Below are 27,910 nucleotides of genomic sequence, written 5' to 3'. Positions count from 1 at the left end.
GCCATGAAATAGATGGCAACCGAGAGTATCCGGTCTCTGATTTACCAGCAGCTTTCTGCGGGCCGAATCTCTGCCGTTGGTGCCCTAACTCGAAAAGGGAAAGCCCAATATTGGCCAGTTAGGTGCATGAGAGGCACTGCCCGCCTGTTCTAGCTGCATCCAGCTCTCCTAACATGACTCCCATGGCTCCAGAGTTGTCGACCCTCTAATTGTCCTGGCAGTATCAAAAGACATAACAGGACAACAAACGTGGAGGCAGCCAATTCAGAGGCACCTTCAAGAAAGTTGCACTGGCAGATGTGCTCCCAACAAATGTGGCCTCGGGACTCTCCTTTAATCCCGAAGTTGATTTCACAAAGCTGGTGGTAAGATCCCGCCAGAGCATCAGTAAATGTGTTGTTGCCGTAGATTGCAGCATGACTGTAGCTAACATGAGAAAGTGTACTCAGGTCCCAGACTATCTGTGAGCCCTGTTGGATGGATTAGTTTTAATAGTTCATATTTATATTCCAATTCCTATTTGCTGATCTCCTTTCTATGCAGCTTTTTCCTATTCTGAATAAAAATTAAATTTGTAATAGAGATATTATTCTCCAAACAAAACCCTTCACACTAAACTCAAGCTTATTAACTTAATGATTTGGAAGCACAGATATTTGCACTTTGGCCTCTGATTCCATTGAGATTCAGCAAAACACAATAATAGATGATGAAGTAAATAGAAAATCTGGAAATACAGCAAAAACAATGTCATATTCAGTCAATTCAAGTGAAAAGATTTATGTCAATGTTCTTGCACATGTAGCGAATCCTTCTTTTCAAATCTATTGTTCTATTGTAACCACATGAGTGTGGGACAGTCCTCGTGCTTCCATCTGTTTAATTTGCAGGCTGCAATTGATAAAGGAATTGCTAGCTTATTCTTGCCGACTCCAAGTTGTTGTGTTTAACTGTTTGTTTATGACGGATCCTTCCATTGCTTCAACGGATGAGTGTACAAGGTTCAGGGTTTTGAGGTATAAAATCCTTCTAATTAAAACAAACTCCAAGGTCTGAATTTTTATTTTCAAACACTAGGGTCCTGAGTTGTGATTGACCTAAGAGATAAAAATAATTAGTATTTATGAATCAAGTAGAAATTATTAAGCAAAATGTTCCATATACTTGACGACAAGCAGTGAAGACAACATAGAAGTTTTTCACCTCTCAAGATCGCAAGAGCTCTTGGTGTTGGCAGCGCAGGCGATATCTCTCTTGTTTGCCTTTGTCTTTGAAGTAATGTTGAACTGTGTTCAGGAGAGTCGTACCCCAGAAGACGGTATAACACTGTGACAACAAAAATTATGATTTCTCAACTTTTATCCCCCAGTATCCCATTCCTCCCTCCTTTTTCCAAATTCACTCCTCCTATTGGCTATATGACACAATTCATCTTGTGTCACCCCACCTGCAACAATCCCTGCTTTATGGGTCGTAAACTCCAGAAGCTTACACACAAATGCACATTTCCTTCTAGATTCAAAGAATCCATGAATAGTCACATTCTCTTGTTGGTATTGTTAGGATAGCAGATGAGAACCCAACTATTTGCGATTTGTAAAATTGTGAGGAAATGTTACTGCACCACAGGAGTATTAATACTGACCCATAGCTATCTTTTATGGTAAAACAAACTTTAATTTAAGCACAGAATTAACCACATTAGCAACAAATAAATAGATTTACAGTTAACAGCTGCAATAGCTCTTAAGTAAATGAGAAAATCTTAACTTCATTCCTAAGCCTGCCGTTATATTCCAGTTAAGCAAACCAATATATATATATCAAACACCACTCAATGAATAAAGTTAACAACCATGTTTTACTTGCTTTCCTCTGTGCAGAATTTTGGAGACTTTCAGGACTAAACTGAAACATCTATGTTCATATGAAAGTTCGAGGACCAACTGCTTTTACAGACAGACCTGGCTCCTCCCATTAACCACAGCATCTGTACCCAAAGCATAAGGCATTCTTTTGACTCTTCTTACAAGGTGTCCCTTGACTTGTTTAGCCAGGGCCGAACACAACATCCCTCATAAGTGATCTGCACCATAGGTGTCTTTCAAAAGTAAATGATATTTCATTAGCTAGCTATCAAATGAACAAATAAACAGTTCTCATGATCTATTAGCAGAACACTTTGCCTGCAAATCAATGATTACCTCACTTTTATGACACTTTAACCACCACTCTAGCAATCGTACTGTCTGTATGCATCTTAAGCCAAGTTTTACTAACATTACTGCAAAAAATATAAATTATGACACTTCCTTACATTCATCAGAATATATTTTAGCCCACCCCACACTAAAGCTATTAAAATTAACAGTTAAGACCACTTCTTATTATAATATCAGAGAATGAAGGTTTACTCTCTGGCAGAGATCTATTAAAGTAATGCATGGCTTGTTTAACATCAGGTAACATCCTAAGTTCTGCCATTCCTTCAAACTGACTTAAAAACAAACACCTAATCATATGTTGGTGATCAAGGCAGCTTCAGCTCAACTCAATTGAGCTTGTTCATAAACTAATAAAACACGTTTGTTTCTTCCAAACATCCATTTTTCCTGTTTCTCCGACTATCTTGACAGTTAATTGCCCAGCAACAAGTCTAAATTGAACCATTAAACTGTGTAAATTAGTAAAATTCTCAAAATCTTACAGTTGTTCAACAAGTAAGGAAAAAATGGTTTATAGTCTAAGTTGATGTCCTCCCATGTGAGATGTCAGGCCAAATCATAATCTGCGTAACTGATTGCAAATATTGCAAATAAGTGAATTTTCTGGATTTTCTTCAAGACAGAGGCAGACCAGGTAAGAGGAGGCTTGAACTTGGTGGATGCTTTGGATAGCTAGGTGACCCCTTTGGAGAGCTCAGGTACCCCATTGGGTAGATTCCTTTTTAGGCAGATAAAGCACCCTTTGGGATTGTAAGAAACATGATTGTGCACCTTTTATGCACAAACCCATTGGAACTGTCCAGGAACTGTCAAGCTGTCCAAGAGATGTTAAAGCTGTCCAGGAAATGTCAAAGATATCTAGGAAGTGTCAAAGCTGTCGAAGAAGTGTCAAAGCATGCAGGAATTGACAAAGCTATCAAAGCTGTTCAGCAAGTGTCAAAAGTTAATGGTTAGCAGTCCTGCTTCACGGTGCCAGGGACCCAGCCTTGAGTGACTGTCTGTGTGGAGTTTTATGTGCTCTCCGTTTCTGCGTGGGTTTCCTCCAGGTGCTCCAGTTTCCTCCCGCAGTCCAAAGAAGTGCATGTTAGGTGGATTGGTCATGCTAAATTGAAATGAAATGAAAATCGCTTATTGTCACAAGTAGGCTTCAAAAGATGTGCAGGTTCGGTGGGGTTGTGGGGATAGAGTGGGGGAGTGAGCCTTGGTAGGGTGCTCTTTCAGAAGGCCAGTGCAGACTTGATAGGCTGAATTGCCTCCTTCTGCACTGTAGCGATTGTATAGATTCCAAGGATTTCCACAAAGTGTCAAAGCTGTCCAGGAAGTTCAAAGCTATCCAGGGATTGTCAAAGCTGTCAAAGAAGTGTCAAAGCTGTCCAAGAAGTGTCCATACTGTCAATGCTCAAACCTATTCAGTGTGGTATTATCAGATATTGCAGTACCCGAGAGGCTGTAGACCACTGGGTAAACCTAGGAGTTTACCATTGGTTGTTTGGTATGTAGCTCCACCCTGACAGGCGGGGTATAAGAACAGGTGCCGTCCCAGCAGTCCTCATTCTATACCGAAGCTGCTGGGGAACAGATCTAGTCTATTAAAGCCTTCAGTTATGTTACAACCTCGCCTTTGAGTTTAATTGATCGTGCATCAATTTAATAGACTACTCTTAAGCTGAAAGAATGGATCTCTGAATCAAGCCGGAGTGTCTACAACTCAGCCCCCACGCAGAGAAGTCGGCGACGATATTTAAGCACTGGCTGGCGTGTTTTGAAGGCTACCTCGAGACGGCCAGCGGCACCCCCTCAGGAGAACAGAAACTGCATCTCCTGCACTCGAGAGTAAGCCCTTGAATCTTCACCTTCATCGAGAAGGCGGAGGACTATGATGATGCGATCAAACTGTTAAAGGGACATTATATACGTGCTGTAAACCAGGTCTACGCACGTCACCTGCTTGCAACTAGACGGCAAAGCCCCGGGGAATCGCTGGAGGACTTCCACCGTGCGCTACTGGTGCTGGGCAGAAACTGTGGCTGCCCGCAAGTTTCGGGCAGTGAGCACACGGAACTTCTAATCCGAGATGCCTTCGTAGCAGGTATGGGCTCCTCAGAGATCCGTCAAAGACTCTTAGAAAAGGACACCCTGGGACTGAGAGAGGCACGGGCCCTGGCAGGGTCCATGGATGTTGCCTCCAGAAACACGCAGTCCTATGCGCCCGACCGCGCGGCGGCTCCCTGGGCTGCGTGGCATACCGCAGCGGCAGCCCCACTGACCTTCCCCGTGTCCCCGCAGGCCTGCGCTGTAAGACGGCCCGCTAACTCCGTTGGGCCCCACTGTTTCTTCTGCGGGCAGGGGAAGCATCCCCGCACGCGCTGCCCGGCCCTCACCTCCACCTGCAAAGGGTGCGGCAAGAAGGGCCATTTTGTGGGGGTCTGCCAAGCACGAGCCGTGGCCGCCGTCTCCAGTGACTCCGGACCGCCGCGGCAACCTTCCCTTCAGGCCCCAGGCAGCCAGCATTCACCACCACCCCCCTATCCTAGGGCCACGTCGACCCACGGGCACGGCCATCTTGCCCGTCGGACACCACGTTGGAAGGATGGGCGCCGCCATTTTGTCCATCCCCGCCGCCATTTTGTCCATCCCCAACCACCATGTGCGATCCATGGGAGACGCCATCTTGGATGGGGCCCCAGGCCCCCAGCACGGCCGACTACACGCTGCCCGATCACAACCCGCAACTGCTCCATCTGGCCTTGTGACGCTGGACCAAAATCGACCTCGGACACTCGCGACTGCAACGACGACGGTCTTCATCAACGGCCACGAGACGTTTTGCCTGATCGACTCTGGGAGCACGGAAGCTTTATACACCCCGACATGGTATGGGGCTGTTCACTTGTTACCCACCCTGTAAATCAAAGAATCTCCCTGGCCTCCGGGCCACACTCAGTGGAGATAAAGGGGTTCTGCCTAGCAAACCTCACTGTCCAAGACAGGAAATTCAACAAGTTCCGCCTTGATGTCCTGCCACACCTCTGCGCGGCTACACTCCTGGGGCTGGACTTCCAATGTAACTTGCAAAGCCTGACCTTTAAATTCGGCGGCCCTATACCCCCCCTTACTGTCTGCGGCCTCGCGACCCTTAAGGTCGACCCGCCTTCCCTGTTTGCGAACCTCACCCCAGATTGCAAACCCGTCGCCACCAGGAGCAGACGGTACAGTTCCCAGGACCGGACCTTCATCAGGTCAGAGGTCCAAAGGCTACTGAGGGAAGAGGTCATTGAAGCTAGCAACAGTCCCTGGAGAGCTCAAGTAGTGGTGGTAAAGACCGGGGATAAACATAGGATGGTCATTGACTACAGTCAGACCATCAACAGATTTACGCAGCTGGATGCGTACCCTCTCCCCCGCATATCCAACCTGGTGAACAGGATCGCGCAATACAAGGTCTTCTCCACGGTGGATCTCATGTCCACTTACCATCAGCTACCCCTCCGCACTAGAGACCGCAAGTACACTGCCTTTGAAGCAGATGGTTCCCTTTGGTGTCACTAATGGGGTCTCGGTCTTCCAACGCAAGATGGACCGAATGGTTGACCGGTACGGCTTACGCGCAACGTTCCCGTATCTTGATAACGTCACCATCTGCGGCCATGACCAGCAGGACCACGACACCAACCTCCGGAAATTTCTCCAGACCGCGAAAATCCTTAACTTAACGTATAATAAGGATAAATTCTCGGCTACGTAGTGCGAAATGGAGTTATAGGCCCCGACCCTGAACGTATGCGCCCCCTTATGGAGTACCCCCTCCCTCACTGCTCCAAGGCCCTGAAGTGCTGCCTCGGATTTTTCATTTATTACGCACATTGGGTCCCCAACTACGCAGACAAAGCCCGACCCCTAATCCAGTCCACAACCTTCCCCCTGTCGACGGAGGCCCGCCAGGCCTTCTGCCGCATCAAAGCAGACATTGCAAAGGCCACGATGTGCGCCATTGATGAGTCCCTCCCCTTCCAGATCGAGAGCGATGCGTCCGACATAGCTCTGGCCGCCACCCTCAACCAAGCAGGCAGGCCCGTGGCCTTCTTCTCCCGTACCCTCCATGCTTCAGGAATTCGCCATTCCTCGGTCGAAAAAGAGACACAAGCCATAGTAGAAGATGTGCGGCATTGGAGGCATTACCTGGCCGGCAGGAGATTCACTCTCCTCACTGACCAACGGTCGGTGGTGTTCATGTTTGATAATGCACAGCGGGGCAAGATAAAGAACGACAAGATCTTACGGTGGATGATAGAACTCTCCACCTACAACTACGAGATCTTGTACCATCCTGGGAAGCTAAACGAGCCTTCCGATGCCCTGTCCCGCGGCATGTGTGCCACCGCACAAGTGGACCGCCTCCGAGCCCTCACGAGGACCTTTGGCACCCGGGGGTCACTCGTTTTTTCCACTTCATTAAGACCCGCTACCTGCCCTACTCCATCGAGGAGGTCAGGACAGCCACCGGGGACTGCCAAATCTGCGCGGAGTGCCAACCGCACTTCCACCGGCCAGAGAGGGCGCACCTGATAAAGGCTTCCCGTCCCTTTGAACGCCTCAGCATGGACTTCAAAGGCCCCCTCCCCTCCACCGACCGCAACACGTATTTCCTGAACGTGATTGATGAGTACTCCCGGTTCCCATTCACTATCCCCTGCCCCGACATGACCGCAACCACCGTCATCAAGGTCCTCCAGGGTATCTTTACACTGTTCGGGTTCTTCACGTACATACACAGTGATAGGGGGTCCTCCTTTATGAGCGACAAACTGCGTCAATTCCTGCTCAGCAAGGGCATCGCCTCAAGCAGGACGACCAGTTACAACCTCCGGGGAAACGGCCAGATAGAGACGGAGAACAGAACGGTCTGGAAGGCCGTTCTACTGTCCCTACGGTCCAGGACACTCCCCATCTCCCGCTGGCAGCAAGTCCTCCCGGAGGCCCTCCACGCCATTCGGTCGCTGCTCTGTATAACTACCAATCAGACACCTCATGAACGTTTCCTTGTCTTCCCCAGGAAGTCCTCCTCCGGGACCTCGCTCCCAACCTGGCTAGCGACACCCGGACCCATCCTGCTTCGGAAGCACGTGCGGGCACACAAGTCGGACCCGTTGGTCGAGAGGGTCCACCTGCTGCTCACTAACCCCCAGTACGCCTACGTGGCGTTCCCTGACGGCCGGCAAGATACAGTCTCCCTCCGGGACCTGGCGCCTGCCGGAACCCCACACGCAACCGAACCATTACCCCCCCCCCCCCCCAACAGCACCTCACTGGAGGGTCGGTCCTCCCGCCGCTCCTACCTAGGCCATCCCACCCACCGACGCCCCCTACAGGCGCCCCCCTCCCGTGTCAACCGTTTGCCCACCAGCGCCGTCTAGGGGTGACAGAGCTGCCATGGAGGACGAAGCCACGCTCCCGGAGTCGCAGACACCCGGATGCCCACCAGAATCACCACAGAGGCTCAGACGATCCAGGAGGACGACCAGACCACCCGACCGACTGATTGCTTCACTGTAACTGTAACTGTAAATGAACACTGACTGTATATATCTTCCATGCTGTAAATATTTTCGACAACCCTGTAAGGAGGTATCACGGTACCTCCATATCTGATCATACCATGTTAAATGCAATTGTAACCACTGGCCACCACCCCCGCCGGACTCTTTTTTAACAGGGGGTGAATGTGGTATTATCAGGTATTGCAGTACCCGAGAGGCTGTAGACCATTGGGTAAACCTAGGAGTTTACCATTGGCTGTTTGGTATGTAGCTCCACCCTGACAGGCGGGGTACTGTCCCAGCAGCCCTCATTCTGTACCGAAGCTGCTGGGAAACAGATCTAGTCTATTAAAGCCTTCAGTTATGTTACAACCTCGTCTTTGAGTTTAATTGATCGTGCATCATTCAGAAAGTGTCGAAGCTGTCCAGGAAGGAGCAAAACTGCCAATGCTATTAAAGCTTTCAAAACTGTCTTGGAAGTGATAAAGTTACCCAGAAAGTGTCAAAGCTGTTAATGCTGTCCAGAAGTGACAAGTAGGAGGTAAGGGAAAAGGCTGCTAGGAGAGAGATATGGGTGGCATAAGTTAGTACTAGACTGACATAGTAGAAATTAAGGGCCATGGCTGCGCAAATGGGGGCTACATGAGTGGATAGCATAGGTTTTATACGGGACCATGGAGGTGGGTAGAGGGGCATGGGCTGGCATCGGGTGTATGAGAGGCCATGGGGATGGATGGGGTATGATGTCAGGATCAGATGAGGTTCCCAAAATATGTTAACCCCGGTAAGATGCCTCAATTTGTTACCATCCGGCTGGGATACCTCCAAATTGTTTTCTCACAGGTGTGGAGGGATGAACTGGCTCCCTTTCTTTATTCAACAAGACTAATATACAAAAGGATATTTTTGTGGGTACCTTTTCCCAGTCCCAATATTTACATATTTAAAAGGGGCCTTCTTGAGTTAAATATAGAGTGAGTTTATGCACTACTAAATGCAAGAAAATTATAAAAATAATTGAGTCCATGTAAGTAAGTAAAAAATAGTATACAAAACAGTCCTTGATCATGAGGAGGTGCAGGTTGGGTGAATTGGACATGATCAGAAATTGCAGGATTACATGGAGGAGTGGGTCTCGGTAGGACCCTTTTTCAGAGGGTCAGCGCAGACTTGATGGGCCAAATGGCCTCCTTCTGCACTGCAGGGATTCTTTGGATTCTGTGAGCATTGCAGCTGTTACGATTGAAGATTCAAGAAGAGCTGACTTCAGCAGGCATGCAGACAGTTTTGAGATTCTGGTGTTCTGCAGTTTGGTGTAGAAGCTTCCTTATTTCTGTTTCGGTAGTGTCTTTGTTGACTTAACTGATTTCCACAGTCAGAGAGAGAGAGAGAGATTTACCTGCAAAAAAAGATTTTGCAGGGATGCAGCAGCTTCTTTTTCTTCAGTATCACATATTTTCAGATACCCAGCACTGGTTCACACACATACATCTCGGGCAATCATTTCAGACGCCTTTTATCCTAGTCTCCATCTATTCCTGGAAGGCGGAAACCACAAATCCATCTGGAAATTACTCACAGGTTGCAGGATCTTAGCATATTTTTTCAAAATGTCAGGATCAGACTGAAAACTGAAGTGTAGTTCGCCAGCTGCTCAGACCAGTTTTTGCCTCAGAGCCTGAGCCTCTGAGTAAAATAAATGAGTGGGTGGGGATTAGGCCGTCACTCTGGTGGGGTGGGCCTAATAGAGCCAGCAAGGTTGGCTCCACAGAGAACAGGGTGACATCTTTAAAGGGCGTTCCGATCAGCACTGAAGTGGAACTCCCTCCTCCACAGGGGTATCAGGAGCCCCCCCCCCCCCACCACCGATGACCATTGGTGGCTTCCCCCACCCATATAATAATCGGAGGCCCTCATCACACTACGAAGTATCACCAGCAATCCCCCCACCCACTGCCTAATCCCTCCCCCTATGTCCGCAGATTCCCACCTCAGTGCCTGCATCCCCCCCATAACTGTAAGTCGCCCCCCCCCCCCACCCCCCGCAGGGCACATAATCAGAATCCTCCCCTATGGGGCTCCCATGAGGGCCAGCCCAGCAATGCCCCCAGCACTGCCCCTTGGCACAGGTTCGCACTGCCAGATTGGCACCGAGCCAATCTTGCAGTGACAACCTGTGCCGTGGGCTGTGCCAGGACATATCCATCTCCCCGCCAGGGGCTATGCTGACTGAATCTCTCCTCACAAAATCTGTCGTAAACCTTTATTCATTGAGGGATGATTGGTGGAGTTGCCGAATTGTATTTAAATTTATTGAAATCCATTATGATGTTCTCAACTTTTGTGGACGTGAACCTTGTGACACCATTGGCGAGGGGCACGGGAAACTGGAAAACGCAATCCCTCCGGAGAGAATTGTATTTTCCAATTCTCTTTAGATTTTCCACCCCGCATTACTGTTCTCTCTGACAGAAAACGTGGGCTGAAAACTGCCTGCGGCAGCTCTTGATGTGATGATACTCATCTCCCGTTATGTCCCATTGTCTCCACCGGAGATGGCCATTAGTTTCTGTATGCTTAGGTTGGCATGGATGGGGCATAGGAAGTGTGTATGTGAGTTGGGGGTTGGGGGGGTGAAGGCTTGAGGGATGTTTTTTTAAATTTAAAGGCAATGCCAGACCTGGCATGGGGACAGAAATCAGGTTCTGCATCTGTCACAATCCTCCTATCTCTGCTTTATTTTATCTTTTATTTCCTTTGTTATCCAGGGCACATTAGTATGTTCTACCCTTTCTCTTCAAAGGAATATTCCTAGTTTACACCTGAATTATCATTTCCCTGCATGCCCTCTATTGCTTCATTGCTGCTTTCACCTGCAATTATGTTTTCCAGTCTACCTGTATTAGGTCCCTGATCAATCATTGAAATGAGCTCAATCACAGTTGAGTGTTTTTACCTTCAATATTTTCTGTTCTTCTTCCATAATTACTTTAAACTGAATTATATTGCAGTTGTTATTAGCTGAGTGATCTCCTCTTCTAACACACTCCAGTTGCCTTCCTTCATTCTCCAGTATCAGATCCAATGCTGTTTCCTTTCTTGTTGGACTGGACACATTGATCAAGAAAGTTCTCCTACGTATGTAGCAGGAATTCCTCTTCTTTCCCCACCCTTAACACATTTGTTTTCTTAGCCTATTTAGAAGAAATAAAATCATATTTAACAATAGTTTTAATAAACTGCACTCATTTAGTTGTCCCTTTCAAATTTGCTGATGTATATGTTCATTTATCGCCTCACTGCTTGCAGTTCTATAACATCTTTCAACAAACAACAATTTCTCCTCTGTTCCTCAACCCAGGCCAAATAAGTTCAGTCCTAGAAGTATCTGGTGTATCCTTTCTATTCAGTGCTGTGACACCACCCTGAATCAATACTGCCAAACTCCTAATCATTTTCTTTCTCTATCATTCGTGAATACTTAAGGTACCCAGGAATATTAAGAACCCATTCCTGGACTTGTTTGAGCCATATCAATAGTGGTTGTGGAGAGATAATCCAGGTTTGGAGATGGGAAGTGTCCAATCATAGGCGAGGGAGAAAATGGTGGTCGCAGGGATGTCTGTTTATGGGGTTAGTTAGCTGATGGCAGTTGGGAGGGTTTACAAGATAGCTTGTTGGACCTGAAGGATATATTCAAGCTCCGCCAGGACCACCAGCTGTGCTGTAAATGCTTGTAGGTGCAACCCTTCTAGCCTCTTTTTACCTGCCAGCTTTACAGAAGATCGATCTGGTCAACTGTGGCTAAAAATAGAATTACCTTTAAAATAAAGTCTCACAGCTTTATTAAAATATTTCAGGGACCAAGTTGCCCTCCTGTGTGGAATTGCCTCCTGCACCTTATGTCATCTCCATTAAAATCAGTGGAGGGGTTGGGATCCTTATTCAGATACTTATCTTTTAACAGAGGAACGTAGGAATTAGGAACAGAAGTAGGTAATTCAGCCCTTCGAACCTGCTCCGCCATTCAATCAGATCATGGCTGATCTCTTCCTGGTCTCAAATTTACCTCCCTACCTGTCCCCTATATTCCTTTAACCTGTATTTTTAAAATCAGAAATATATCTATCTCTTTCTTGAAACCATTTGATGAGTCCGACTCCACCGCCCTATGGGGCAGTGAGTTCCACAAATTCACACCCTCTGCGAGAAGTAGCTCCTCCTCATCTCAGTTCCAAATCTACCATCTCTCAACCTTTTTTCTGTGACCTCTCATTCTAGATGGCCTCACAAGGGGGAATATTTGGTCCACGTTTACTTTACCAATCCCTTTTAGTATTTTATATACCTCGATCAGATCCCCTCTCATCCTTCTAAGCTCCAGCAAATAACTGTTTAATCTCTCCTCAAATATCAACCCTGTCATCCCCAGAATCAACTGATGAACCTCCTCTGAACTGCTTCCAATGCCACCACATCCTGCCTCAAATAAGGAGAACAAAACTGGACACAATACTCCAGATGTGGTCTCACCAACACCCTATACACTTCTCTGCTTTTATACTCCAGTCCTTTTGCAATAAATGCTAACATTCCATTTGCCTTTTTAATTACATGCTGTACCTTCATACCACTTTCTGCGGTCCATGAACAAAGACACCCAGATGCCTCTGCTCAGATGCATTTGAATCTGCTTTACATTTTTTTTTTTTTTTTAATTTATTCTCCTCCTTTTTCACATTTTCTCCCACATTTACACCCATCAACAATAAACAATAGTCAATAAGATATGTCAATCCCCATAATAACAACAATCCCATCCGCCCACCAACCCCTAAACCTCAGCCCACATGTTTACATAAACAAATGACACAAAGGAATCAGGGATTACCCATAGTCACCCTTAATCTACACAGCCCCCCTCCCCCCCACCCCACCCCACCCACCCACCACCCCAACTAATGTTCGATGTTATCCAGTCCTCGCCCTCGTGAGGTGCGCTCCACCTTCAGCTGTATCAGCCCCAACCTTGCACATGAGGTGGAGGCATTCACTCTCCGGAGCACCTCACACCAGACCCCCTCCTCTATAACCTCTCCCAGCTCTTCCTCCCACTTTGCTTTGATCCCTTCCAGTGGTGCCTTATCCTCTTCCAGAATAGCTCCGTACACCGCTGACACTGTCCCCTTCTCCAGTCCCCTTGTCGTCAACACCTCCTCCAGCAATGTGGAGGTCGGTTCCTCTGGGAAGCTCTGTATCTCCTTCCTGGCAAAATCCCGAACCTGCATGTACCTAAACACTTCTCCCTGCTCTAGCCCATACTTCGCTTCCAGCTCCCTCAATCCTGCAAACCGACCCCAAAGAAACAAATCTTTTAGCGTCTTAATCCCCTTCTCTTCCCATTTCCGAAAACTTCCATCCCACCTCCCTGGCTCAAATCTGTGGTTCCCCCGAATCGGCATTTCCCTTGACCCTAAACCCAACCCGAAGTGTTGGCGAAACTGCCTCCAGATTTTCAATGAAGCTATTATTACCGGACTCCCTGAATATTTCCCCGGAGCTATCGGGAGCGGCGCTGTTGCAAGTGCCTTCAGCCCTGACCCCCTGCACAAACTCTCCTCCATTCTGACCCACTGAGAATCCACCCCTCTGACCCAGCTCCGCACTTTCTCCACATTCGCCGCCCAGTAGTAGTACAACAAGTTCGGGAGACCCAAACCCCCTGCCTGCCTTCCCCTCTGTAGCAGCACCTTTCTCACTCTGGCCACCTTCCTTCCCCATATAAATGAGGTAATCCTTCCCTCAATCTCCCTGAAAAAAGACTTTGGCAGGAAAATCGGTAGGCATTGAAAAATAAACAGGAATCGCGGCAACACATTCATTTTAACTGCCTGTACCCGACCTGCCAGTGACAGAGGAAGGCCGTCCCACCTTGCCAGATCGGCTTTCACTCTCCCCACCAAACTAGTGATGTTGTACCTGCGAAGCCTCCCCCACTCCCGGGCAACCTGCACCCCCAGATACCTAAAATGAATCCCTGCCCTACGGAATGGCAGCCCTCCCCACCCGTGCCCACACCCCCGGCCGAGACACCACAAAATACTCACTCTTGTCCAGGTTCAACTTGTACCCCGAGAAAGACCCAAATACCCGCAGTAGCTCCAATATTTCTCCTATCGACGCACTCGGCTCCGACACATACAGCAGCAAGTCGTCGGCATATAAGGACACCCTATGCTCTATCCCCCCCCCCCCACACTATTCCTTTCCATGCTCCCAAACCTCTCAATGCGATGGCCAACGGCTCAATCGCAAGAGCAAACAGCAGGGGGGACATAGGACATCCCTGTCTCGTCCCACGGTGGAGAGAGAAATATCTCGAACTGATATTATTTGTGCGGACACTCGCCTTCGGTTCCTTATATAATAGCTTCACCCAGTTCACAAACCTTGGTCCAATCCCAAACCGCTCCAGCACTGCCATCAGGTACCCCCATTCTACCCGATCAAACGCCTTCTCGGCATCCAATGCCACAACTACCTCTGTTTCCTTCCCTTCCGCCGGTGCCATAACGATGTTCAAAACCCTCCTAATGTTCGAAAACAGCTGCCTCCCTTTCACGAACCCCGTCTGATCCTCCCCTATTACCTTCGGAAGGCACTCCTCCAGTCTACCCGCCAGTACCTTTGCCAACACTATTACGTCCACATTCAGAAGTGATATGGGCCGATACGACCCACACTCCGTCGGATCCTTATCTTTTTTTAGTAACAGGGAAATCGATGCCTGCCCCAAGGTTTGAGCCAACACCCCCTTCCCTATCGCCTCCTCAAACATCCCCACCATCAGGGGTGCCAACCTATCCTTAAACTTTTTATAATATTCCACCGGAAACCCATCCAGCCCTGCCACCTTCCCCGACTGCATCCTCCCAATCGCATCCTTTATCTCCTGCTCCACTATTGCTCCTTCTAATGTAGCCCTGTCCCCCTCCCCTAACCTCGGGTACTCCAACCCATCGAGAAATTCCTGCATCTCACGGTCTCCTCTGAGTGGCTCTGACTTGTACAACCTCTCATAAAGCTCCTCAAAAACCTTGTTAATCAGCACTGGAGCCACCACCAACTTCCCTGCCCTATCCTTCACCTGAAGAATTTCCCTTGCCGCTGCCTCCCTCCGGAGCTGACCTTATCTCCATGTTCATAAACTGCACCCCTTACTCATCTCAGTTGGCGCACCGCCTTCCTGGTGGACAGTCGGTCGAAGCTCGCCTGTAGTTCCTTCCTCTTTTCCAGCTTCACCGGGTCCCCATCCTCTGCATACCTCCTATCTACCTCCAACATCTCATCTATTACCCTCTGCCGCTCCAACCTCTCCTCCTTATCCACCCTAGCCTTAAACAAAATTACCTCACCTCTCATCACCACCTTTAGAGCATCCCAGACGACTGCCTTCGACACCTCACCCGTACAACTGAAACATACATATTCCTTAATTACGTTTTCAATTTTCTCACAGAAAACTTGGTTCCCCAAAAGCCCCACATCCAGCTTCCACCCCGGTCTCTGCGCTGCCCCCTTCTCTAGCACCATATCCACCCAATGTGGAGCGTGATCTGACACTGCAATTGCAGAGTATTCCAACCCCTTGACTCCAGCCAGCAAAGCCTTCCCCACCACAAAAAAGTCGATCCGCGAGTATACCTTATGGACCGCTGAGAAAAACGAATTCTCCCATTCCCTTGGGTGCAGGAACCTCCAAGGGTCCACCTCTCCCATTTCCACCATTAGCCCAGCCAGCGCCTTCGCCCCCCATGATGGGACCAGCGAGCGTGGCCGTGATCTGTCCAACCTTGGCTCCTGCACCAGGTTCCAGTCCCCCCCCCACAATCAGCTCATGCGTATCCAAGTCGGGAATAGCCCCAAACACCTTCCTCGCGAATCCCACATCGTCCCAATTGGGACCGTATACACTTAACAGCGCCACTAATCTCCCCTCCAATGCCCCTGTCACAATCACATATCTACCCTCCTGATCTGCCACCACCTTCTCCATCTGAAAGCGTACCCTTTTGCTGACCAGCACCGCTACCCCTCGAGCCCTTCCATCAAATCCGGAGTGAAACACTTGGCTAACCCAGCCCTTTTTAAGTCTCACCTGGTCCTTCACCCTCAAGTGAATCTCCTGCAGCATTGCTACATCGGCTTTCAAACTTTTAAGATGAGCAAGCACCCTTGACCTCTTGACCGGACCTCCTAGCCCTCTCACGTTCCACGTGATTATCCTTACTGGGGGTCTCTCACCCCCCCCCCACCTTTCTTATCCACCATCACCATACCACCGGGCCCTGCCCCATAAGCCTGACCCGCCCCTGTCCATTGTTAACATCGAACCCCTTCCCCCCCCCCCTCCCAAGAACCCCCCCCTACAAAAACATCCCCAAACCCCCCCTCCACCCCCTCTTGCTCGCCTCGTAGGCCCATTGAAGCCTGCTATCCAGGCTCCAACGTCTGCAGTCCTCCTCTCACCTCACCCCCGTCCACTAACTGACTCTAGTTAGCTAGCACAGATGGCTTCCCCCCGCCAATACCTCTCGCCCCCTTCCGCCCAGTCCCAGGGAAAGCAACACCAAAACAAACCCACCAATCCAACCCCTACAGTTCACTAACATAACATTTAACCGTCGCAACACAGAACGCCATTAACTTGAACTCTGTAACAATGCAAAGAGAAGTAAATTTCAAATTTCAATACAAATCAGTAAAAAGAAAGTTGTAACATTTGTACATTTTCCAGCCGCTCAAACACAGTCCACAGTCTTTCTTCCAGTTCCGCTCTTCACGTCTGTCCCAAGCCTTCTGCCCTCACGAACGCCTCAGCCGCATCCGCTGTCTCAAAATAAAAGTCTTTGGCTTTATATGTTACTCTCAACTTCGCCAGGTACACCAGACCAAATCGCACCCCCTTCTTGTACAAAGCCGCCTTCACTCGCCCAAACGCCGCTCGTCTTTTTGCCAACTCCACCGTCCAGTCCTGGTAGATCCGAACCGCAGTACCATCCCACAGCACCTCACGCTTCTGCTTCGCCCAGCTTTAATACTTTCTCCTTCACGCAAAACTTATGGAAGCGGATAATTACTGCCCTTGGCGGCTCGTTCACTTTGGGCTTCGGCCTTAATGACCGATGAGCTCGGTCTAGCTCGTACAGGGTGGGGTTCTCACCCTCCCCCATCAGCTCCGCCAACTTCTTAGCGAAGTATTGCGTTGGCCTTGGGCCCTCTGTCCTTTCGGGCAAGCCCACAATTCTCAAATTGTGCCGCCTTGAGCGGTTTTCCAAGTCTTCCAGCTTTGCTCGGAGCCCTCTGTTAATCTCCACCACCCTCCGCAGCTCGTCCCCCATCGAGGTGACCTGGGCTCTGTGTCGTGTCACGGCCTCCTCCACCTCCTTCATCTTCTCGCCCTGCTCTCTCACCTCGACCAATGCCTTTGCCACCTCCACCCTGATCGGGCCGATTGCCTCCTCCAACAATGACCTCACCACGACCATCATCTCCTTCCTCAGGATCTCCATGTGTCTCACCAAACGTTTTTCCAGCTCCACCACCATCACCTCGGTCATCTTCTCCACCGTAAGTAGTGCGGTCCCGCCTTGCAGTTCGGCTTCCGCCATCCTGTCAACACTTTTGCTTTTGCTCGTCTTCTCCTTCGGCGGCGAACCCGAGTTTCCTCCTTTCATTGACGCTGCTTTTCGCATCTTTCAGCGGCTTATTGTTTTTTATCTTCTTTCCTTTCTCCTCTCTTCCCCTTCACCCTCCATCAATCTGACATTCTTCTTTTTTGAGAAAAAAAAACTTTTACTAAACTTCCATAAATCTTCTTTCTTTCTCCTCTACATTCACCTGGGACCAGGCTTCAACCTTCTTCTTCCCAGGTGGGAGCCATCCGACGTGGAACAGTCTCCCTACATGGCGCTCGGGCCTGCCGCCACGGCCTCCTCGTAGCTCCGCCCCCGCAGCTCCGACCTGCCGGGCCCGGCGCCTCGGCCTCCGCCGCCCGACACCCGCGCGGGGTTCTTCGTCGGCTTTTAAACCGGCCCCGCTGGCTGCTTGTGGCGGCCCCAAAGGCCGACGATAGTCGGGGAGTGCGTGGGGTCTCGGGGATTTCCCCGAAATTGCTGCGAATTACGGCCACCGGCGGGAGCTCTTTTTTTTGCGGACGCCCTGCTCGCCCACCCCACCGGAAGTCTTACATTTAGATAATAATTTGCCTTTCTATTTTTCAGCTAAAATGTATAACCTCTCACTTATCCACATTAAACTCCATATCCCAAATTTTGGGCCAATCTCCGAGCCTATCTATAGGCGGCACAATAGTTAGGGCTTTTGCTTTACAGCGTCAGGTTCCCAGGTTCGATTCCCACTTGGGTCACTGTCTGTGCGGAATCTGCACGTTCTCCCCGTGTCTACGTGGGTTTCCTCCAGGTGCTCCGATTTTCTCCCACAAGTCCCGAAAGACGTGCTGTTAGGTTAATTGGACATTCTGAATTCTCCCTCTATGTACCCGAACAGGCGCTGGAGTGTGGCGACTACGGGATTTTCACTGTGACTTCATTGCAGTGTTAATGTAAGCCTACCTGTGACAATAATAAATATTATTCTCCGGCAGTAAAATCAATATCTCCTCTTCAGTGCCTGCTTTCCCACAAATTGTTTATCATCCTGCTTGCAGATCATTTATATAGATTTTAATCAGTTGAGGTCTGCGGACTGATCCCTGCAACACCCTGCTAGTTAGAGTTCTCCAGCCAGAGAAGGACCCATTTAACCTGCCCCTCTGCTTTCTGTCAGTCTGCCAATCCTCAATCCAACCTAACACCCTACCCCACTTCCCTTCGATGTCACCTTCTGGATCAGTCTTTTATGTGGCTTCTTTGCAAATGCCTTCTGGAAGCCTAGATATACTACATCCACAGGTTCCCCATTATCCACCTTACTGGTTAAGTCCTCAAAGAACTCAAGCAAGTTTATCAAGCATGACTTACCCTTCATAAAACCATTCTGACAATGGTGTTTGTGCTTTTTCTTTCCAAACGTTCAGTCACCTCCTCCTTAATGATTGATTCCAGCAACTCCCAACCAAACCAAATCCACCAGTTTTGGGGGTGTAAAATTACCCTCTGTAAGTTCTTGGGTGACAACTCTACCTGCTCGATGATACTACTTATTTTTAAGAATACTGACCATCAATTGGTTTATGACTAGATTCCTTCAGCAATATCACAATATTATCTGCGTGATAGATAAAATCACTTGAGAGTTTACTATTTTCAATAAACCAGAAACAAATTTTCACAGGAAATGTTCAATTTAGATTCAAACTAGTGAAACAAAATGATATGTTTAACCATAAACCCCATAAAAGTCTCAAATCCCATTGCACCAGTCTGCTGCTCACACTTACCTCGCCAGTTACATTTGATGCCCTGTCTACATGAGTTTGCAATTTTGTGCCACATTATGTCCAATATTAATCTGTGGGCCTATGCCCAATGGGAAATGGATTGAGCTGCACAAATATATTCTACATATAATAGATCTCTGTTGTCATTATACCCGGGTGAATTTCCCCGAAAAGTTCAAGATTAAAGTTGAACAGAATACTTGCTTGCTGGCCATCCAGGTCTCACAATTGTTTTGTTCAAAATGCAATTTTATTTCTTGAAATACCCTCTTGAATGATAGTTAGGTTCTGAAAATAATTCTGAATAGATGTTATTACTGATATGTCCAAGGAACTACCTAACAAACATTCTTCTAGCTGGCTATTATGACTGTGCCCAATGGGAAACCCACAAGCTGCATCCAGCCCACGTGTCTCTTTCATCCAGGCCAATTCTTCTCACAGTAGAAGCACAAAGCCGCTTTCAATTATGGTTACTTCTGTTAGAAGCTTCAATTAAACAAAGTTGACATTTACTTTATGCTTGGGGCTTAGCTGCAATCCTTAAAGGCAAGGAGAATGAGAAAGGACAGGTCTCTGATTTTTCTGGTTCAGATCAATTAGGGCAAATCTTTCTTCATATACAACAACAACTTGTATTTAGATGGCACCTGTAAAGTAATAAAGCATCCCAGGGAAATTTATGAAGCAAAACTTGACATTAAGCGACTTAAGGATACATTAGGAACATAGGAACAGGAGTAGACCATTCAGCCCCTCGAGTCTGCTCCGCATTCACTGAGATCACGGCTGATCTGTGGCCTATCTCCATATACCTGTCTTTGACCAATATGCTGAATGTATTTGCTGAACAAAAATGTATCTATCTCAGATTTAAATTTAGCAAATAATCTGGCATCAATTGCTGTTGTGGAAGAGAGTTCCAACCCTCTACCACCCTTTGTGTGCAGAAGTGCTTCTTAACATCTCTCCTGAATGGTCTGCCCTAATTTTTAGACTATGCTCCCGAGTTCTAAAATCTCCAACCAGTGGAAACAGTTTATCTATGTCTACCCTGTCTTTTGCTGCTAATATCAATTATCAATCAGATCGCCCCTTCTAAATTCTAGAGAAAATAGGCCTAATTTGTATATAACTCTTCTCATAACCTTACCCCTGTAGTCCAGGTATCCTCCTTGTAAACCTATGTTGCACTCCCCCCAAGGCCTAATTCGCTTTCCTGAGGTGTGGTGCCCAGATCTGCTCACAGTACGCCAAGTAGGGTCTAACCAGGGTTTTGTACATCTGCAGCATAACTTCTGTGAGTTTATACTCCACTCCCCTGTATATAAATGCCAGCATTCCATTTGCCTTCATTATTTGTTTCTGCACTTGTTTGTGGCATTTCAAAGATCTATACGCCTGAACCCCCATGTCACTTTGGACACCCACTGAATGTAGCTTCATATCATCTAGCAGAGGTGACCAAGAACGTGCTCAAAGAGCAAAGCATTAAAAAGCATCTTAAAATTTGGAAAGAGATGTAGAGAGCCAAAGAGATTGAAGGAAGGCATTCCAGGCCTTGGCGATGGAACGCAAGACTGCCATCCGTGGGAGTGATTAAAATTGGAAATGCCCAAGGGTGGCACGGGACACAGTGGTTAGCACTGCAGCCTATGGCACTGAGGTCCCAGGTTCGAATCCTGGCCCTGGGTCACTGTCCGTGTGGAGTTTGCACATTCTCCTCGTGTCTGCGTGGGTTTCACTCGCACAGCCCAAAGATGTGTAGGGTAGGTGGATTGGCCATGCTAAACTGCCCCTTAATTGGAAAAATAAATAATTGGGTACTCTAAATTTATTTATTTTAAATTGAAAATGCCTTAAGTGGCCAGAATTGGAGGAGTGCAGGTATATGGGAGCTGTGATGGCTGAGTGGTTCAGGCATTGGACTTGAAATCCAATGATTTTCCCGGCATAGGTTCGAACCCTACTCACTGTGATCTAAAATATTTTATGATGTGGAGATGCCGGCATTGGACTGGGGTGAGCACAGTAAGAAGTTTTACAACACCAGGTTAAAGTCCAACAGGTTTGTTTCGAATCACTCGCTTTCGGAGCACTGCTCCTTCCTCAGGTGAATGCCTTCTTACTAAAATATTTTAGGGCTGGTTTAGCTCAGTGGGCTGGACAGCTGGTTTGTGATGCAGAATAAGGCCAGCAATGCGGGTTCAATTCCCGTACCAGCTTACCTGAACAGGCACCAGAATGTGGCGACTAGGGGGTTTTCACAGTAACTTCATACTTGTGACAATAAAAGGTTATTATTATCTCAGAGGGGTGTGGAGCTGGAGGAGATTACAGAGATAGGGAGGGGCAATATTTGAAAACAGGGATGAGAATGTCAGCATCTGTGGAAGTTTAAAGACGGAAGCTGGATTTTTTTTTACAGCCTTCAACCTTTGGAAGCAGCTGCTTGTATTTCTGTCTGTGGGAGGTGTATTTTTTTTAATGAGTTTGTGAGCACAATTTATGAAGTTTCTCACTTTTGGGAGAACAAGGGTTTCAATCCGTGTGTATCAGAGCTCACATTTCAATGGAATATGTGGCCCATCACTAGTTTTGACACGAGTAAACACCCCATGAGCTCGAAAGGTTTAGGCAGGCTTAGCCTGGTGCATAATTGGCACCAGCCGGCTACCTGCAGAGTCATACAAATCACAAAGATGCAGGTTTGATTTTTTAATTGAACTAAGTGTCTTCAATTGACTTCAGCACCCCAAGGGTTGGGACGCCTCTTTCAGCTCGTAATTGTTACCCCCCTAACTTCTCCTGGGAAGGGTAATCTTGGTGAGAAGACGATTGTTTTTGGTGGCGATGCCCACCAGAGTCGGATAGCAGATAGTTGCCATAAATAATGACCACTAAGGTGAGGTATCAGTGAGACTGGGGGGCTGCCAGCGTTCATCCTTCGGAAGAAAACTTTAAACAGTATCATTTGGGCAGTGCTAAAGTTCGGACGAGCCTATTTGGACAATGCTGGGCTCGATTTGACGGAATGAAGAGTTGCCAAGCTCTGTAGGTTACCGACCGGCATTTTCCAGTTACCTGCAGTCAGCTCCTTCCTAGTCCATAGTGGAGGAGGATCAGGGGATAGTGGGGATTTGTCCCAGTGCTCCCTGTGCTCTTTGTGGTAATTCCCATTCTCCGCAGCAGGCGGCTGCTTGAGCTGAACACACCAAGGTGTGAAGCTGAGATCCGAGCCGCCACTTTCCATGCCTCTCATCTGTGTTCAGGGAAGGGCAGCTTCACCATCAGCTGCAGCAAGCGGAAAACAGCGGCTTCCTCTCGGTGAGTTTCTCCGGGTCCCTGACAAGCTTCTTAATTGGCACAGGGTAACTGTGGTCGAATCCGAGTAGGTGACTGCGCTGACCCGGGTTTACTCCGGTTCAGTGACAGGAGAGTACCGGGTTTACTCCGGTTCGGTGACAGGGGAGTACCGGGTTTACCCCGGTTCAGTGACAGGGGAGTACCGGGTTTAACCCGGTTCAGTGACAGGGGAGTACCGGGTTTAACCCGGTTCAGTGACAGGGGAGTACCGGGTTTAACCCGGTTCAGAGACAGGGGAGTACCGGGTTTACCCCTGTTCAGTGACAGGGGAGTACCGGGTTTAACCCGGTTCAGTGACAGGGGAGTACCGGGTTTAACCCGGTTCAGTGACAGGGGAGTACCGGGTTTGACCCGGTTCAGTGACAGGGGAGTACCGGGTTTGACCCGGTTCAGTGACAGGGGAGTACCGGGTTTGACCCGGTTCAGTGACAGGGGAGTACCGGGTTTGACCCGGTTCAGTGACAGGGGAGTACCGGGTTTGACCCGGTTCAGTGACAGGGGAGTACCGGGTTTGACCCGGTTCAGTGACAGGGGAGTACCGGGTTTGACCCGGTCCAGTGACAGGGGAGTACCGGGTTTGACCCGGTCCAGTGACAGGGGAGCACCGGGTTTGACCCGGTTCAGTGACAGGGGAGCACCGGGTTTGACCCGGTTCAGTGACAGGGGAGTACCGGGTTTGACCCGGTTCAGTGACAGGGGAGTACCGGGTTTAACCCGGTTCAGCGACTGGGGAGTACCGGGTTTGACCCGGTTCAGCGACTGAAGTGGCCCAAGTCTAACCCGGTTCAGTGACAGGGGAGTGCCGGGTTTGACCCGGTTCAGTGACAGGGGAGTGCCGGGTTTGACCCGGTTCAGTGACAGGGGAGTGCTGGGTTTGACCCGTTTCAGTGACAGGGGAGTACCGGGTTTAACCCGGTTCAGTGACAGGGGAGTACCGGGTTTAACCCGGTTCAGCGACTGAAGTGGCCCAAGTCTAACCCGGTTCAGTGACCGAGGAGTACTGGGTCTAACCCGTTTTAGTGATGGGGGAGTACTGGGTCTAACCCGGTTGAGTGATATGGGAGTACTGGGGCTAACCCAGTTTAGTGACTGCCGTGACCCAGGTCTAACCCAGTTTCGTGTTGCCGTGACCCTGGTTTAACCCAGCTCAGCGGCAGTACTAAACAAGGCTTAGTTTTTTTACTCTAACCCTGTCACTGGCTGCAGACCACATTGGGACTTTACGCCTCTCCCCGTGTCTGAACATGAAACGAAACCGGACCAGAGTGACTGCAGGTTGGTGAGGTTGAGAGAAAGTTAACGGAGACTGACGGGGATAACCGACCGTGAGGGGGACGCTTGGGGTAACGGTATGGTCACATCGATGATGAATTTGCCAAGAGTTGTCTGGCTGTATGAGAGGAATGCTGAGAGAGGAATGCTGAGTGTATCAGTTGTAGTGTTGCGGTGCGGTGAGTCACGCATGGTGAGAGTGGATGTTGGTAAAATCCTGAATCTCAGTGGACAAAAGGAGTCTTTCAGATCAACTGTTTCTGGTCTGATGAGGAAATGTCCGTTAACTGGGTGCCTGGAATCTACCACTTCTAACATGAGTCTCTTTTACATTGATCGGCAGTTTATTTTCTGTAAAAATACTGTGCGAATTTTCTCTCCGTGCACTTTACAACGCTGAATATCATTAAGAGTGAGGCAAACAACAGGAGTATGTACATCACAGCGTTCTGGATGAATCATGCAGGATATTTACACATCCCAAATCGCTTACATTTCTATTTATCTGGTGCACACATCGGCCAGCACAGAAGGGGCGGACATGATCCTTGCTGTCCTTTGCATACCGGTGACTGGGATAAGTAACAGTCCGTGTCTTATCAGCGCGAAATTATGTAGAAACTAACTGGTTAACTGCAAAATCGGCTGCAAGCGGCAATGTACCTTCTTCCAGTTACTCAATATTTGGCAGTCTTGATTTACTTGTTGGGACATTTATTTCTGGATTAAACAGATTGTGAATGCTCAAACCAGCCGAATCCTGTAACTTTTGGTTACATTGACGCTCAGCTTTGTTGAATTGTTTCCAGCAGTAAGAACACTAGTTGGGGTCCCCAAGAAATGAGCAGAGAACAAACGTTAGCACCATGGCACCCATAATCATCCAATTCGAAAAGAGAAAACCCTGGGAGTACTCAGCAAGTCAGGTAGCACCTGTAGAGGGAGAGAAAGAACAAAAGCAGTTAAAGATGTAAATGTTTCTGTGGAGACGTTTATTAAAAGCACAAAAAAGTGACTATTCTTCGTCAAAGCAAATAGTATGTTGACTTTCATAGTGAGGTGTTCGAATACAGGAGCAGGGATATCTAGAAATTATACAGGGCCTTGGTGCGACCACACCTGAAATATTATGTGTAGTTTTGGTCTCCTTAGCTGAAGAAAGATGTACTTGCTATTGAGGGAATGCAGAGAAGGTTTACGAGACTGATTCCTGGGATGGCCAGACTGATATATGAGGAGAGATTGAGTTGGTTAGGATTATATTTGCTGGCAGAGGGTGAGGAGGGGGGGGGTGGTGTTTTCATAGAAAACTATAAAATTCCAGCAGGGCAAAACAGGGTAAATGCAGGAAGGATGTATCTGATGGTGGGGGAGCCCAGAACCACAGTCTGAGGATACGAGGTGGACCATTTAGGATTGAGATGAGGAGAAATATCTTCACCCAGAGAGTGGTGAACCTGTGGAATTCACTTCCACAGACAATGTTGTGGCCTCAACTACTTTGTTATGAAGAAGGAGTTCGATATAGCTCTTGGGTGAAAGGGATCAAAGTATATGGGGTAAGGCAGGAATAGGCTCTTGAGTTGGATGATCAGCCTTGACCATAAATGAATGGTGGAGCAGGTTCGAATTGCCTTTGTCTTTTCTACATTTCTATGTTTTTCTATGTATAATTTTGTAGACCTGTATCTGGATGTGTGCAAATGTCAGTTGTACTTCTATATGACCCTTTTGCAGGAAGACACCACTAATGTTTTCAGGGCCTCTCATAAAATCACCATATATAGTTTAGATCAGGGAATATAGAATCATAGAAATTTACAGTGTAGAAGGAGACCCATTATTTCTGTATTGGCTGAAAAAGAGTCCCTCAGCCCATTTCCAGCTTTTGCTCCTTAGAGGTTACTGCACTTCAGTGCATATCCAAGTATATTTTAAGTGTGATGAGGGTTTCTAGCTTTAGCACCCTTTTAAGTTGGGAGTTCTAGATACCCAGCACCCTTTGAGTGAAAAGATTTCCTCATAGCTAAAATCCTCCAGTCCTGACAGTGTCCTTCTAAATCTCATCCATACTGTCCCTATTGTGTTTCTATCCTTCCTGCCATGCGCTGCCCAGAACTGTATTTCGTACTCTAGTTGTAGCCTAACTAGCATAACTTCCCTGCTCTGTTTGATGCCTTGCTAATAAAGGAAAGTATCCCTCATGCCTTGCTACTAATAATAATAACCTTTTATTGTCACAAGTATGAAGTGAAAAGTCCCTAGTTACAAAATTCCAGCACCTGTTCGGGTAAGCTGGTACGGGAATTGAACCTGCACTGCTGGCCTTGTTCAGCATCACAAACCAGCTGTCTAGCCCACTAATCTAAACTTGTCCTGCTACATTTAGGGATTCCCCGTTTCTCTACACGTTTTTCAGCATTTCTTCATGTATTGTGTATTTTCTTGCCTTTTACCTCACACTTACTCGGGATTGAATTCTATTTGCTACTGTTATGCCCACCTGACTGGTCCATTGATTTTTTTCATGCAGCCTATGGAATCTTTCTTCCTCATGATCAACCGTGATGATGAAAACTGTGGTCTTTTACTACAGAAAAACTGGCATCAAAAGGCGACAGATTCACAGCCTTGCAGGGGGCTAGCAGGCAGCTGTTGGGGAGCTCGCAGCTCCAGCTGCCGATACGGCCCCCGCACTTCTGGGTCAGAGGCCGTGCATGCGCATGGTGGCGGCCTCCAGCGGCCATGCCGTGCTCCGTGGCGGACTCAGACCGTGGACCTGGACCGTGGAAATAATGCCCCCAATCGGCCGCATGCCCGAACAGGACCGCCCACACAATAAAAGCCCAGTACCGAATGAAGTGCCCCCCCCATGCCCTCCGGTCGGCCCGCCACCGACTGTGGCAGCTGCGGACTGAGTCCGCATCCGCCTCGCGAGTATCCCGAACGGCAGGACCACATTAGAAATACGCCATCAGGAATTTGGCCGGTTAGGGGTGGAGAATTGCAGGGCGGGCCTCAAGCAATGGCCTCAGGTGGTGGATGCTCTGCGGGAGTACACCACTTCTTGGAGGCGGAGAATCACGGAACCAGCGCTGGTACCCGATTTCATGCGTTGAAACTGAATTCTCTGCCCCGTCGCCGAATGCAATTTCAGCATCGGGGTGCGGAGAATCGAGCCCCTAGTTCTGGACACTGCAGAATTCCACTGGAAAATATTAGAAACACCCATCAACTATTACCTTTTACTTGTCTTGTCGTTGAGACAATTTGGGAATCAATCTACCACTTTATCTTGGATTCCATTGGCTTTTATTTTTCTAACCAGTCTGCCATGTGGGACCATTTGTCCAAACACTTTTTAAAAATCGTGCTTAATAAAATATGTTACTTTCCTTGACTCTCAGTATTACTTGACTTTCCCAGCACTGATCAATGCTGACTGCCCATGATTAATCTGTGCTTTACTAAATGATGATTAATATTGTCTCTCAGGATGTTTTCCAATAATTTGTCCACCACTGTGGTTAGACTGAATGGCCTGTAATTACTTGGTCTGTCCCTTTGTAAACAATGTTACAAAGTTAGTATGGAGGTCTTGTGGTGCAGTGATTAGCATCCCTGCCTCTGGACCAGAAGCTCTGGGTTCAAGTCCCATCTCAGGACTTGATGGCGAAGGAAGGTGCTTTCATAACATGGCCAAACAGATTGAATGTCAACTTGGAAATTCTTCCAAACATCCCAATGGCTGCCGAAAAGAGCAGGAGAGACTCCTGGTCAGCCACACTTGATGTGGAGTCGCGCCCCTCAAGCTATTATCCCCTGGCAACAGATTAGCAACCTGTTCCAGGAATAACTAGCGATGGAAACATACAAAAGTCTGCCTTATTGCACCACCAGGCTGGGGAAGGGAATTGGAAATTGGGCAAATTAGCACTCTATCATGCCTGAAATAATGAGCGACACTCATTATTTCATCTGTTGCATCTCTTAACAATGCAAAAATGTATAACCACAAAATATTATTTAAAATAAAACTTAATTTGCTT

The 27,910-nt window shown here is 48.1% G+C and overlaps 1 protein-coding gene, 2 long non-coding RNA genes and 1 other non-coding gene across 9 annotated transcripts in view; 2 read left to right on the top strand and 2 right to left on the bottom strand.

Moving 5' to 3' along the window:
• Positions 1 to 615: 615 nt before the first annotated feature.
• LOC140392433 (uncharacterized) lies at positions 616 to 10,898 on the bottom strand. The gene is made up of 3 exons (XR_011935350.1): positions 10,719 to 10,898; positions 1,204 to 1,326; positions 616 to 1,097 (listed from the first exon to the last, which is right to left on the bottom strand). It is a non-coding gene; the product is annotated as an uncharacterized lncRNA (long non-coding RNA).
• Positions 10,899 to 21,120: 10,222 nt separating this feature from the next.
• Positions 21,121 to 21,201, top strand: trnas-uga (transfer RNA serine (anticodon UGA)). Its single transcript has one exon. It is a non-coding gene; the product is annotated as a tRNA-Ser (tRNA).
• Positions 21,202 to 22,413: 1,212 nt separating this feature from the next.
• Positions 22,414 to 27,910, top strand: part of ptprea (protein tyrosine phosphatase receptor type Ea) — a 452,659-nt gene continuing 447,162 nt past the window's right edge. For 4 of the 6 annotated variants that reach the window (XM_072479190.1, XM_072479192.1, XM_072479196.1 and 1 more), the window contains exon 1: positions 22,414 to 22,550. The gene's annotated coding sequence lies outside the window, so the exon portion shown is untranslated. Of the gene's footprint in view, positions 22,551 to 23,902; positions 23,939 to 27,910 lie in introns of those variants that run through there. The other 2 variants (XM_072479193.1, XM_072479191.1) reach the window with 2 other exon arrangements.
• The window catches only part of LOC140393128 (uncharacterized), a 190,072-nt gene continuing 186,371 nt past the window's right edge, over positions 24,210 to 27,910 (bottom strand). Inside the window, exon 4 of the long non-coding RNA XR_011935507.1 lies at positions 24,210 to 24,794. This is a non-coding gene — a long non-coding RNA (uncharacterized lncRNA). The remainder of the gene's footprint in view (positions 24,795 to 27,910) is intronic.

This window comes from Scyliorhinus torazame, chromosome 16 (genome assembly GCF_047496885.1).
Source record: "Scyliorhinus torazame isolate Kashiwa2021f chromosome 16, sScyTor2.1, whole genome shotgun sequence".
In the NCBI taxonomy this organism is placed as follows: domain Eukaryota; kingdom Metazoa; phylum Chordata; class Chondrichthyes; order Carcharhiniformes; family Scyliorhinidae; genus Scyliorhinus; species Scyliorhinus torazame.
The sequence above is the reverse complement of the archived record's forward strand: the minus strand, read 5'-3'. Positions and strand labels throughout refer to the sequence as shown.